Raw genomic sequence first — 13,547 nt, 5'->3', positions numbered from 1 at the left:
CTTAATGATGAGAGAAATCATGAGTGTACTTCAACCTCACTGGGATCTTATTTCAGCCAAGAAGCAGCTGTTTTTGCCTTATCTGTGAAATGAGGATGTGTAATGTCATAACTTCAAAGTTGTAAATCAGTTCTGCAAAACATCCGTCTATAGCTGAAAGCAGTAGGAGGACCTATTTGCTACTGTTAATCGTAGGGTGGCAACTGCAAAGAAGTGCTGAAGCTCCTTTTCGTGTGAGAGACTAAAAATCCATAGCAGGCAACATGAAGTCAAAGCTGAAGATCTCCTTAGAAGAGCACTACCAGCATAGACAGTCATGTTTTCATCTAAAAAAGAAAATCTATTTTCTTTCACAGAGATACAACTTATGATATTCTCCACTTATGAAAGACTTTTCTTTCCAGGTCCCCTTGAAAGAGAAGAACCATTAAAGTCTTGATAAAACTTGTGCATTACATAAGAATCGAAAATAACTGTCAGTGCTTTCTTTTGTCTTCTGAAATACAAGCAAATGGAAAGCTTTGCAAGTATGCCACCAGACTGTGGAATTCATTTAGAGGGTGTCGAAAAGAAGCACAAAGTGCAGCTTGATGAGCGACTAACTGCAAACCAGAGGAAAACAGTGTGCTGCATCTCAGATTACATGTTTAGAGTAAAGCCTACTACTCCAGTAAAGCATGCTCCGTCTCCACCAGCACACGAAGCTAATAAACCCACAAGAAAATGAATCCTTTTAAGTAGTCAACTTAGGGAAACTAATATATTATCAGTGTATATTTACCTGTTTGACTTACAGGCTAAGAGGATGCATGAGTGCAGGGAGCCAGAGGGCAACAGTCCACAATTTAAACTCCACTTAGAGGGCTGCAGGGGGACAATGGGGAAGGAAATTCGCTGTTTGGCGGCTGACCCAGTTACAGGTCAACAGCGTGGTTAGATTGTTTCCCGACTTCAAAAAAAAAAAAAAGAAGAAGAAGAAAAAAGGTCCACACTTCTTCACTCTAGGTAATTATAGGTCTGTGAGCGGCCCGTGTATTAGGGGTTGCTCTAACAAGAGCAGATCAGTGCTTGCTGTCCCTGAAGGCAGCAGTGGAACAGGGCCTGAGGCAGCACAGATAGAGACAAAGCTCCCATTGCTCAGGGTGTTATTCACTGTGCCAAAGCATTGACCCACAGCCCCACATTCATTTCTGGCAGTAGCAGGCCTTGCCATGCTACATCAATGGAGTCATTCACTATGCAAGACTGAATGCTCCTAAAAATGTCCAAATCAATTAAAGTTTAAATAAAAGGGGAATAAATCATCAACAGGAGCTCTTGGCAGCAATATCAGTCCAGCACCTGATGCTTGTGCAATTTCCCCCCCTCCCAAAAAAGTTAGCTGACAAAAAAACCCACAAAAACACATTGTGAACTACAGCTGGGCCATATCATACTGTTCACGGTAATACCGGTATAATGTTGGGCAACGATAAGAAAATGAAATATCGCGATAGAATATGGGTAAAACGCGCATGCGCAGTGCCTTTGTACCCGCACCGCTTGATGGATTGTCGGAGCATTACGGCTATCATAGGCAGGAGCCTCGCGGAGTGATACGTACTGTGCTTCAACATAACATTACCATATCTCGTGTGTATAACCTCTTTTGAAGTTTTGTGGATATTATACATGGTTATGCTGAGGATATGTTGGCCAATTCCCACTGGAAATATCTTTTGGTTAAACTGTCAGCAAGGATTTGCATTTGCACGGTTAAATTTTTATATAGCTTTAATGCACATAAAAAACAGCTGCTTGTTCAAGTGAAAATACATTATTAGTGCAAAAAACCCCATCAAAGTTGTGAAGTTGTAAAGTAATTTGTCTAGTGTCAGTTATATTGTTATCGCAAAGTTTCAAATGTGTATCGTGATAAATATTTTTGGTCATGTCGCCCTGCTCTACTGTGAAGAATAAAATGTCATGTCGTACTATCTACTGATTGCAGATAGTGGAATGCATGATGGTAATTGTTTAAGACAGTGCTGATCTCGTCATGTCAAGTCTTCAAATGACTGATCTTCTGCAGAAATGGTAGCTCAAACATTAAAAACATACAGGTTGAATCCAAAACGTCCCCTGCAGCTTTAAGGAGCAGCACAGCAGCACTGCATGAAATATTTCTGCTGTGTCTTGGTCCAGCAAAACCTAAACAAATAAAGACGCTAATTGGTAGCCTGTCCCTCCCTCACCCCAAACTCACATGTATGTGTAAGTTTGTGTGTGCATTAAGCAAACACGCTAACACAGGCCTGGACATGTCGTACTTGAAAACATCATGCACAGTCAGCTACTGCTAAAGGCACTCACAGGACCAGTATCCACTCCTGTGAGTCATGACTGTGGCAAATTATTCTCAGAACAGCAAAGCAAGCTGCTTACTTACCGACTTAGAATAATGTTGCACATAAGCAATATATTTACAACACAGAGCTCTCAGTAAGGCCAATCAAATCAGTTTAATTACACTTCAGATAGAAAGGAATGCACTAAAGATAACGCAAAGCTGTAGATCAAATGTGCTGTACTACACAGTGTAAGATTTATGATTATGCTGAGCTATAATGCAACTTGCAGCTGTCTGCTTCCATTTATTCACATTATTGTGTATTACTCACATATACGTGTTCTTAAAGAACGCAACTTGACTCATACTTTTTGCTCCGTTTCATTTCATTTCGATGCAATGACTTTGACCAATCACAGGCCTTACCTTGCCTCCCACAAACCATAGAGATGCATGGAAATTTTACTGAGGAGACTAGTCTTAACAAAAGAGCTCTCAAGTCATCAAATAAGCTGCGACCACCTGAATCAAAGTGATTTCTCACCATATTAATGTCACAAGTCAGAGTAAAATAAACTTTAAGATACACTACAATTGTGTCAAAGGAAACTTGAGACAACTGTTCAAGAAGACATACACACACACACACACCAGACAATGCCTCCTGAACAGAAACAAACCACACACATTAAGTGCAGAATCCAAACTTCCATCCACTGTGCCATGAAGCCTGGGCCTCAAAGGCCATGCAGAGCTGGGATCAACTCTGCTCAACTTTTAGTTGCTCGCTTTCGAAAATAGGGACATGAAACTGTTCATGTGCAAGCGTGTGTGTGCGTGCATGCGTGCGTGTGCAGGAAATCAAAAATTCTTCAAGACCGCAGCCTGCAGATGGTAGTTGATTGGAAGCAGGCAAGAGCACCAGCTCCCAAGGTTAACCAACCCCTCTCAAGGCACTGTGGGAAACTGGGAGGTCTTAGAAGTGCGAAGACATGCCTTTCTCGAGAGGCCTCTCTGTGCAACCATGGACTGACAGCTTTTTCCAACTTTTTGTTTTCTTCTGTAAACACCATACAGGTAAAACAGCTGGCCCGTTGTGTCCATCTTTGCCAAATAAGGGAAGGAAAGGAAATGAACTCACCTCCTTTAAAAAAAAAAAAAAAAAAATCCTCCTCCACCTACCTCTTCAGTACAAAATGTCTTGGGCAGCACATTGCTGAGCTCATTAGCCAGGTTTTTAGAGTACAAATGTCTGTGTTCCATCACGCAGCCGGCCTACAGCTGTTTTCACCTGCAACCACCTCGACCACGAGCAGGAAGGTAATCCATTAACAAATCTAATTAAAAATACAACTGTAGCTATGCTGCTAGCTGACAACAGTTATTTCCAACCTGTAGCTTTTAAAGGCCTGAAAAGGGAAGAAAAAAAATAATAAAAAAGTAAGACAATAAACTGTTTATTTGTAGTAAAACTGGCAAGTCATTAAGAACACATTAAAAATGACAGACTGATTTAGTTGAGGTGCTCTCTGTTACCTTTCCTAAGCAGGTTTATGACATTTCCACACTGGCTAACTTTTCAAAGCTGGAAGCTATGTTCATCTTTTATCTACAGTCTGTGGCTAAAACATAACCTGTATTAAGCATTACAAAGCTACTGAGTTGACTTCTTCAATTCCTTTTCGTAGTGCAAACTCCTCCGACAAGACAAAAGAATTTCTATGTTTACTTCTCTTGCAAAAAAGTTAGAAAATTTTAGACTTTGAAGACGCTTACTTGCCAACAATGGGGAGAAAATAAAAACTGCTTACAGACAACTTATTGAAAAATGAGAAGCTAGTTACTATAAACTAACCTGTCTTCCAACTGTATATCCATATGTGAAAACAAATTATGAGGACGTCAACTATCTACAACTACATAAACAGGCTTAGCGTCACATAGCTGTGTCATTTCCTCTCTAACCCCGACTGGTCAGAGTAGACGGTTGCCTACCCTAAATCTGGTGCAGTAGCAATTTTTTTCCTTTCAGCGGAAGTTTGTCCTCCCCACTGTGTGCTGTTCATGGGAGAATCAGTGGCTTTGACCTTGCTATAAAGTTGCATGAGATTATTAACAGTACCAGGACAACAATGACTGAGTGATTCAAAAAAGACATGAAAGATAAGGTGGTGTTATTAAATTATGTTTGCCAATAAGAGAGATTCTGATTAAGATCAGATCAGTATTTAATTCAGAAATCCAGTTTATTCTTGCAACTGTGTGGTGCATAGGATAATGGTAGCTGCAAAACTCCAACATTAGCATTATTGTTTTATTATTAGCCATACCAGGTAGCCATTAGGAAGAGCAAATGAAGTAATGAGACCATAAAGACACCTAATGTGACTATCTGATAAGGGTACCCTCAGCTGCTCAGTGGGGTTGTCATAGTGAACAGATGCATCATTTGGTTTTAAAAAGATTTTATGATCGATGTGCTTCCTGACACAGTTTCCCATTTATCTGTTCTTGGCACTGGCACTAGGAATACACTAGTTTGTGAGTGGTCAGTGAATGGTTTTGGTGGCATGGACACAGGGCTACTGGCCCATGGATATGTATATGACAAACTTGAATACTTTGCTCAATATTATACCACAAAGCAACCTTTAAAGAGTCACTGTGCATTATTGAAATGGAAAAAAAAAAAATTGTATGTAACACTAATTCCCTCCCCCCAATTATAATTCATCCCAACATTAAAACTAAAACACGCTGTGTGTGAAACACCATCAAGGTTTTAAATCCTGCCGTATACTTCTTTTCTATTTTTGGATGGTGTCATCCATCTTTTCCTTTTCCAGCAACTGGCATCTTCATTTCTTATCAAATTACATTCTTTCTACATGGCTGACTTCGACAAGAGAAAAAAATGCTGTCAGACACACTGACAGCATTATTTGTTTAGCAGAGTATTCTGCATTCCTTCTGAATAGGAAAGGTTAGGGTCACAGTGTGAACCACATTGACATGCAAGAATGACATCCCGAGGACTGCTCCATAGCTCCACAGATTGTTGAGTCACTCAGCATAGTGGCTCCAAACAGATACCAGTTCGCAGTCATTTTCAGACGTGTACTGCAGGCCTGAATTCTTCTAGGACTTTTCTTTGCATTGCAGTCATATTGAAATTTAACCTGCCAGTTTCCTAATATAGTTCATTGCAAGAGTTGCTTGCATTTGCTGCATTTACCACTAATGAGTCAGCTTCATGTGTGCCGCTGGCTCTTTCAGTTCACAAAACAAGAATTAGGTACAACCTGGATAAGTCGCCAATCCATCACAAGGCCAACACAGAAAAAGGTTTGAAACGATCATGCTTTTTTCACCATTTGAGGGAATAATGTATATGAAAAGAGGATGAAAGAGGATACATTTTCACATCAGGATGATAATCATCTAGATGTTTCAAAATCCATAATATGCTATGTCATGGGCCAGCTGAAAGCTTTGCTGTGTCCCTGACAGTCCCGTGTATGAAACACTGTAGAATGACTCGCTCTATCCAGGCACTTACTTGCCTAAACTACAAGGAGAATTTCCACTCGAGTGGTATGAACACACCTGAAGTGAAACATTTCCTTCTGTGTGCAAAATATGAGAAACTGTGGAAAACACTCATTTCTTATTCCCCAAAGTGAGTTTGCATGTTCATATGGCTTAAGAAAAATCATGAAGTGAATAGCAGCAAAGGGGTCTTCATGCCAGGCCAAATGTGCATGATTGATTTTCCTTCCCCAGTTAGGTTTTTAATCATAAACGTTTCTTCTTTACATTTGTTTCAAATTTCACTGAATTTCAAAACATGATGAAAAGAAGATATAAAACATATGAAGAACCAATCGGAATACAACCCTAGTTTGTGCTATATATATATATATATATATACAGTGGGGCAAAAAAGTATTTAGTCAGCCACCGATTGTGCAAGTTCCCCCACTTAAAATGATGACAGAGGTCAGTAATTTGCACCAGAGGTACACTTCAACTGTGAGAGACAGAATGTGAAAAAAAAATCCATGAATTCACATGGTAGGATTTGTAAAGAATTTATTCGTAAATCAGGGTGGAAAATAAGTATTTGGTCAATAACAAAAATACAACTCAATACTTTGTAACATAACCTTTGTTGGCAATAACAGAGGTCAAACGTTTACTATAGGTCTTTACCAGGTTTGCACACACAGTAGCTGGTATTTTGGCCCATTCCTCCATGCAGATCTTCTCAAGAGCAGTGATGTTTTGGGGCTGTCGCCGAGCAACACGGACTTTCAACTCCCGCCACAGATTTTCTATGGGGTTGAGGTCTGGAGACTGGCTAGGCCACTCCAGGACTTTCAAATGCTTCTTATGGAGCCACTCCTTTGTTGCCCAGGCAGTGTGTTTTGGATCATTGTCATGTTGGAAGACCCAGCCTCGTTTCATCTTCAAAGTTCTCACTGATGGAAGGAGGTTTTGGCTCAAAATCTCACGATACTTGGCCCCATTCATTCTGTCCTTAACACGGATTAGTCGTCCTGTCCCCTTGGCAGAAAAACAGCCCCATAGCATGATGTTTCCACCCCCATGCTTCACAGTAGGTATGGTGTTCTTGGGATGCAACTCAGTATTCTTCTTCCTCCAAACACGACGAGTTGAGTTTATACCAAAAAGTTCTACTTTGGTTTCATCTGACCACATGACATTCTCCCAATCCTCTGCTGTATCATCCATGTGCTCTCTGGCAAACTTCAGACGGGCCTGGACATGCACTGGCTTCAGCAGCGGAACACGTCTGGCACTGCGGGATTTGATTCCCTGCCGTTGTAGTGTGTTACTGATGGTGACCTTTGTTACTTTGGTCCCAGCTCTCTGCAGGTCATTCACCAGGTCCCCCCGTGTGGTTCTGGGATCTTTGCTCACCGTTCTCATGATCATTTTGACCCCACGGGATGAGATCTTGCGTGGAGCCCCAGATCGAGGGAGATTATCAGTGGTCTTGTATGTCTTCCATTTTCTGATGATTGCTCCCACAGTTGATTTTTTCACACCAAGCTGCTTGCCTATTGTAGATTCACTCTTCCCAGTCTGGTGCAGGTCTACAATTCTTTTCCTGGTGTCCTTCGAAAGCTCTTTGGTCTTGGCCATGGCGGAGTTTGGAGTCTGACTGGTTGAGGCTGTGGACAGGTGTCTTTTATACAGATGATGAGGTCAAACAGGTGCCATTCATACAGGTAACGAGTGGGGGACAGAAAAGCTTCTTACAGAAGACGTTACAGGTCTGTGAGAGCCAGGGATTTTCCTTGTTTGAGGTGACCAAATACTTATTTTCCACCCTGATTTACGAATAAATTCTTTACAAATCCTACCATGTGAATTCATGGATTTTTTTTTTCACATTCTGTCTCTCACAGTTGAAGTGTACCTCTGGTGCAAATTACTGACCTCTGTCATCATTTTAAGTGGGGGAACTTGCACAATCGGTGGCTGACTAAATACTTTTTTGCCCCACTGTGTGTGTGTATATATATATATATATATATATATATATATATATATCAGAATTTACATTTACAATTTACATTGTCATTTACAGTGATGAATCAGTCAAAGAAACACCTCTTTACTGAGGCTGTGCAACAATCCTCCACCACTGAGAGCAGTTGTTTTTGCAGACCCTACTCCCCGCTTTAACTTTCCTTAGGCATTATATGTCAGGACCACAGCCCAAGCTTAAAATAGAAACCTCAACAACATGAAAAGCCTTATCCTGAACCACTAATCTTTTTGTCTGCCTTCCTCCAGGGAAATCGGAATTAAAAGAGAGGGTGCGAGCAATCTACAAAGCAAAAATTAATAAGTGAAAATAAAGTGTAAAGCAACGAGGGCCTCAGCAGGGCACTGTGTTTTTCCTTACATTGTGGAAACATTAATTGTCAGCTGACAAGCCCCAACACACACTCTCATTGAGCAGGTACTTTAGAAACTATAAGCTAAACTTTCCAAGCCTAGTCTCAGGAAAGAGAGATAGAGATTTGTTTTCCATCTTTAAACCAATCAGCAAAGCAGCAGTGTCCAAACCATGTGACTGTGTACATTGCTTTCACACTTTACAGGGCCAGCATGCTTAGGAGGAGGAAAATGCTGTACAGACCGTTGGCACTCACTGCAAACTGTGCAGTTTTCACTCAAATACAGCCAGAGGCCAAGAGGAGGGTGGAGACTTAAACCAACCAATCCAAGCTGAGACTGCTAGTAAAAAATAAATAAATAAAATAAAACAGAAATTCAAACATTTAAAATGGGTATATGAAGCTGTTGGATGAATATTTGAACACTTTATACCACAGGAGTGCACACAGTCTGACTCTGGTGTGACCAAACAGCTATTCATTTTCTGCTCCATATATTATTTATTATTCCCATTACTGCACGTCTTAGTGCATCCTGTTGTATTTGGACAGCCGCTAAGTTATTTTTGTCCTAGAAAAAAAGAAAAGAAAAAGAAAAATCTTCAGATCTATTCCCAAAACTACAAGCTGCAACAACTACATGTGGGATGGCAAACTCTGGAAACCAACGAGCACAGATCTGCATTTGGTGTGTAAGCATGAGGAAGGACGACAAGAGAAGATAGATAAAGACATGTTCCTGTGTCCCACGCGATGGTTGACAGGTTCAGTGACTCAGCTCCGAATCACCAAGTGCCCCCTGCTCTTCCTGTTCCTTTAATCGAAAACCTCACTGCACTTTTTCACAGATTGACAACTGTACACTGCACACACTGTATATCTTTGACAACCACAGTGTACATAAACCTTCAAAACAGCTTTGAGTTTATTTACTGTCTGTCAACTAATTATTTCATCCCTACTGGTGGATATCCAGGGTTTCCCCACACACACTTTTATGGCAGCCCAAACATATTTTGAAGGACCTTTGTTTATTTTGTTTTTCATCCCTCAACCCATCAGTTTGCTGTTGGACATTGGCCACATTGTCATATTAAAAGTTGAGATGCTACTAAACTTTTACTAAACTGCTAAAAGCTAAAGATCATTGCAATAGCTCCTGTTTCTCACCTAGCTGGCTACGTCCCAGCTGTAAAGGGCTGACACCACACAATTTCAGAGCCAATGACCTACAGGCAGGCTGGTCAGGTTGATGCCTATGCCAGTCTGCTGTCTTGAGTCTCTTGAACCATTTCGCTCTGGACATGTGCTAGGGCTGGGCGATATGACCCAAAATTCATATCTCGAATTTTTTAGCTGGATGGCGATATAAGATATATATCTCGATATTTTTTTTAAGCCATAAAGTAAGAACAAAAAGAGAGTTCTTAGTCAAAGCTGTGTCCCAGATGTCACACAGGCACTTTTACTAGCATACAGCATAGATGTACATGAAAAAAACTACTCAAAAATAAATTATGAGCATTTATTAAATAATAATGCTCCATAAATAAAAGAAAACTATGTTGTTTTTGTGCATAACAAAGAGCTCACAATTGTGCAGTCAAAATGTAAACTAAAAGACACTGAGCATAATAACAAAGACAGATTTCACAGCTGCTCTGTTCCCAAGTTCGTGACTGACAGCCTGGAGTTTGAAATCCGCTTCATAACCGTGTCTCTTAACAGGTGCTATTTATGGTCCTTATACACACAATACGGTAATATTACATTGAAGCAGAGTATGTATTACTACGCGAGGCTCCTCGGTAGCCGTAATGCATCAAGCGGTGCAGCTCCGTAGCTTACCAAAGTTGTACTAAAACATTTGACAGATTGCTGAGCGCTGTGTACCACATAAAATCGGTTTGCGGTCATCAAGCACAACCAGAATTCATACAAAAGGCGCGCTGTCAACTTTTGAGAGAATGAAAGGATTTTAGGCTGTGCAGCCCCTCTGGGCTGCATGGCGTTAGCGTGGTTAGCTCGTTAACGCCGTCCAGCCCCACACACGGGGCGATGCGCAGTAACTCGTTAACGGAGGATTTTGCCGTGTCCATCTCGTCGCTGCCTGCAGGTGAAGCGATGGGGGAGAAGGGGGAGTTGTGTTCAGTGAAGGAGAGAGGCGAGGCCGAGTAACGTTGAGTAAAGACAAAAGTAGACGAAAGAGAGGCAAACTTGTGGCTCCACAACTATAATTATAACGTAACATAGACTATATCGATATAAAGGATATTGTCACATCTTATATCTCGTATAAAAATATATCGATATTTTTTAAAAAACTCAATATATCGCCCAGCCCTAACATGTGCTATGGTTAAGAAGACCACTCTGACACACGCAGGAGGTGGAAAATTAGTGCCACTATTCTTCATTTTACTACACCCACAGAACAAAACAGAAACTACCATCAACAAAACTTCAACACTTAAAGTGTTAAGAAGTAAATTTTCAGTTTGAAGAAGACATTTTGCAATCATCAACATTTCAAATTAAGAATCCCCCCCCCCCCCAAATGACTTTTATAGGTTTTAAAATTAATTTTTTTTAATCACAGGACTGACGCAAACATGAACGTGAGGGAAACTAAGCATGCACTGCTTGACTGTTGGTAACTTAGGTTAACTCTGCAGGAGGTTTTGGCAGGTAGTTGTCAATCACTAGGAGGACTAACCCTGCTTCCATGCATTTGTTCATTTACAGCTGTCAAGTGGTCACTATGTTCTGCCTCCCAAATGCAGGCCAGAATGTTTTCTTTGAAACGTTCTTCAGAGGCTCAACAACTCCAAATCTACTGGTCAAGTAAAAAAATAATACATCTGCATGTGCATGGGCAGGAAAGAGTTACAAATCAAAATATTTATCAAGTTTATTTTAGTGGTTTACTTGTACAGTTGCATGCAAATGGTTAGGTACAAAAGACTTAAATGAGTGAAATGATTCTCAAAAGGTAAAAAAAATAACAGCTGGAGAAAATTTCAACGCTTTAGAAATTCTCCGTGCTCTCTTGCATCACCGACAAAATGCACCAGCTAGAATCATTCATTCATTTCTGCATACTATACTGAAATTAAATTTGGAAAAAAAATTTGTTCAATTGGTTTTTTTAAACATAAAAATTCAGAATTTCAGTTTCTAATCACTTTTTCAAATTGATAAAACTTTTGACCCTGACTTGGCTCCATATATTAAGGAGCAGCTGAAGGTTTTGTAATGCCCCTGACAGTCCCCTGCAGACTTGTGGACAATTAAACTGCATATGTTGCTTTTCTAGTACCATATTTTTTGTACCATAAGGTACGTTAAGCAAAACAAAACAGTTAAGTTTACTTTACTCAACTCATTCTTCTTGCTTCCTCCACCTCCGTACCATAGATTCATTAATGTTGAATTCTCTCTTTATCGAGTGGAAAAAAAGTTAGCGTTCATCCTCCAGCTTCACTGTGTTTATGTTATGCTAACATAGCTGTGTCGCTAGCGATCACTTAGCACATTTATTATATACCAGCTAGTCTAATTTCAGTAACGCTTCAAAAGTCACTGTCGTTTCGTTTTCTGTCTTCATTTATGTTGGAAGACATAGCAGAGCTTTCATTTTTTCAGAAATCTCTCAGTCAGAACATGGTATAAGATTCAGCACACAGTGGGGAGGACTAGTGGAGTTTGGACCCGGATTACTCCGTGAGGCTTCTGACTACGGTAGCTGTAATGCTCCGACAATCCATCAAGTGGTGCGGCTTACCAAAGTAGTATTAAAACATTTTTTGACAGATTTTTGCAAGCCTTATAGTCCGAAAAATACGGTATGTCAATACACTTGAAGATAAGATTTTCTTTTTGGTGGAAAAAAAAAGTTGTTCCTGGATAACAAAATATACAAGACAGCAGATAAACAAAAGAACTTTGTGTGCTGAATGGAGCCTGTCCACAACAACAAGTCATACAGTGACTCATGGACATGTGGCAGAAGTAACCTGCTGGCTGCTCTAAAAACAACTGAACACCAGCTTAGTTGTTAAGTGGAAGAGAACATTGCACAAGCAGACTATGAATTCATCAGGTACAAGAAATTTAAAGCTAGTTAACATTTACTAAGATGTGCACCTTTCTTCCTTTCACAACTGACAGTTTCTGTCCTCTTACAGAAAGACAGTAAAAAACTAAGGAAAATCCAAGTGATGTGAAAACCAATCTGATGAGAGGTTGGAAGTAGATGAACTCTGTTGGGGGGGGGACCAAAAAAAGAAAAGGGTTCAGAAACAGTTGGTTCTGATAAATTTTCTGCCAGAAGTTTCAAAGACCACTTGGTTTTACTGTCCAGCTGCATGGCAGCAGATTCCTCCACTACATGTTTCTCAATGATTGATTATTTGGCAGCTTGAGGGCCAAGGCAGCAACTTCAGCCTCATTAGTGGCTGCTTTGACTTGGGAATTTATTGGACCGTGCTTACCTTTGCATCCTACAAATCAAATCAGGGTGTGACAAAAGCTGAAGCATTAGTATTATAGCCAAAAAAATATACATATATATCATATTCTGACATCATAAATAAATACAATATTTTGATAGCAAAGGTTTTTCAGATTGAGAGTAGAAAGGTGTAATGTCTTGATTGGTGAGACATTTTCAACAGACGACATTTGACAATCATGAGTAAGATCGTCAGTCTGGACTGAACAGTCTGACTCTGACTAATACCTGGTTTATAGAGTGGTATCTTAACCATTCCTTGAGATAACAAAGTAACACACACAATAAAAGACATAAATACCAGACATAACTTCTATGTCAATCTCATTCCAGAGCCCCACCTTCAACAGCCCCCCCGACTAGGGCTGGGTATCGTCACTGATTTTTAGAATCGATTCAATTCCGATTCACAAGGTCCAGAATCGATTCGATCCACGATTCGATTTAATTCGATTCGATTCGATTCACTTTAATTTGAATATGGGAAATTTTGACAGTCAGAAATATTATAATTCAGATCAGTACATTTACATATTTTTGTATCTATAAAAAGGAAGCTGACACACGCAAGACTTTATCAAAGGTGTGAGCATCACAGCAGAGGCCTTTGTGTCAAAGTAGCTGAAGATAAAACACAGAAACACATGAAGGTGATTTTTCCTGGCCTGGGATTTTATAAAAATATTCTGCAGTAGATCAGAAACAAAAGAAAATCATTAATCAACACATGAACATTACCTCTGAAGTTACAGCGGTTTTATTAGAGACACGG

General features: G+C 40.1%; 1 protein-coding gene across 5 annotated transcripts in view; it reads right to left on the bottom strand.

The window, feature by feature from the left end:
• Positions 1–13,547, bottom strand: part of tab2 (TGF-beta activated kinase 1 (MAP3K7) binding protein 2) — a 45,982-nt gene that overhangs the window by 13,782 nt on the left and 18,653 nt on the right. Inside the window, exon 2 of one of the 5 annotated variants that reach the window (XM_085132306.1) lies at positions 2–82. The exons of 3 other annotated variants lie outside the window; for them this stretch is intronic. The gene's annotated coding sequence lies outside the window, so the exon portion shown is untranslated. Of the gene's footprint in view, position 1; positions 6,231–13,547 lie in introns of those variants that run through there. One more of the 5 variants, XM_085132305.1, reaches the window with a different exon arrangement.

Source organism: Neolamprologus multifasciatus, chromosome 15 (assembly GCF_963576455.1).
Source record: "Neolamprologus multifasciatus chromosome 15, fNeoMul1.2, whole genome shotgun sequence".
Lineage (NCBI taxonomy): Eukaryota > Metazoa > Chordata > Actinopteri > Cichliformes > Cichlidae > Neolamprologus > Neolamprologus multifasciatus.
Note: the sequence above shows the minus strand (reverse complement) of the source record. Positions and strands in the feature narration are given on the sequence as shown.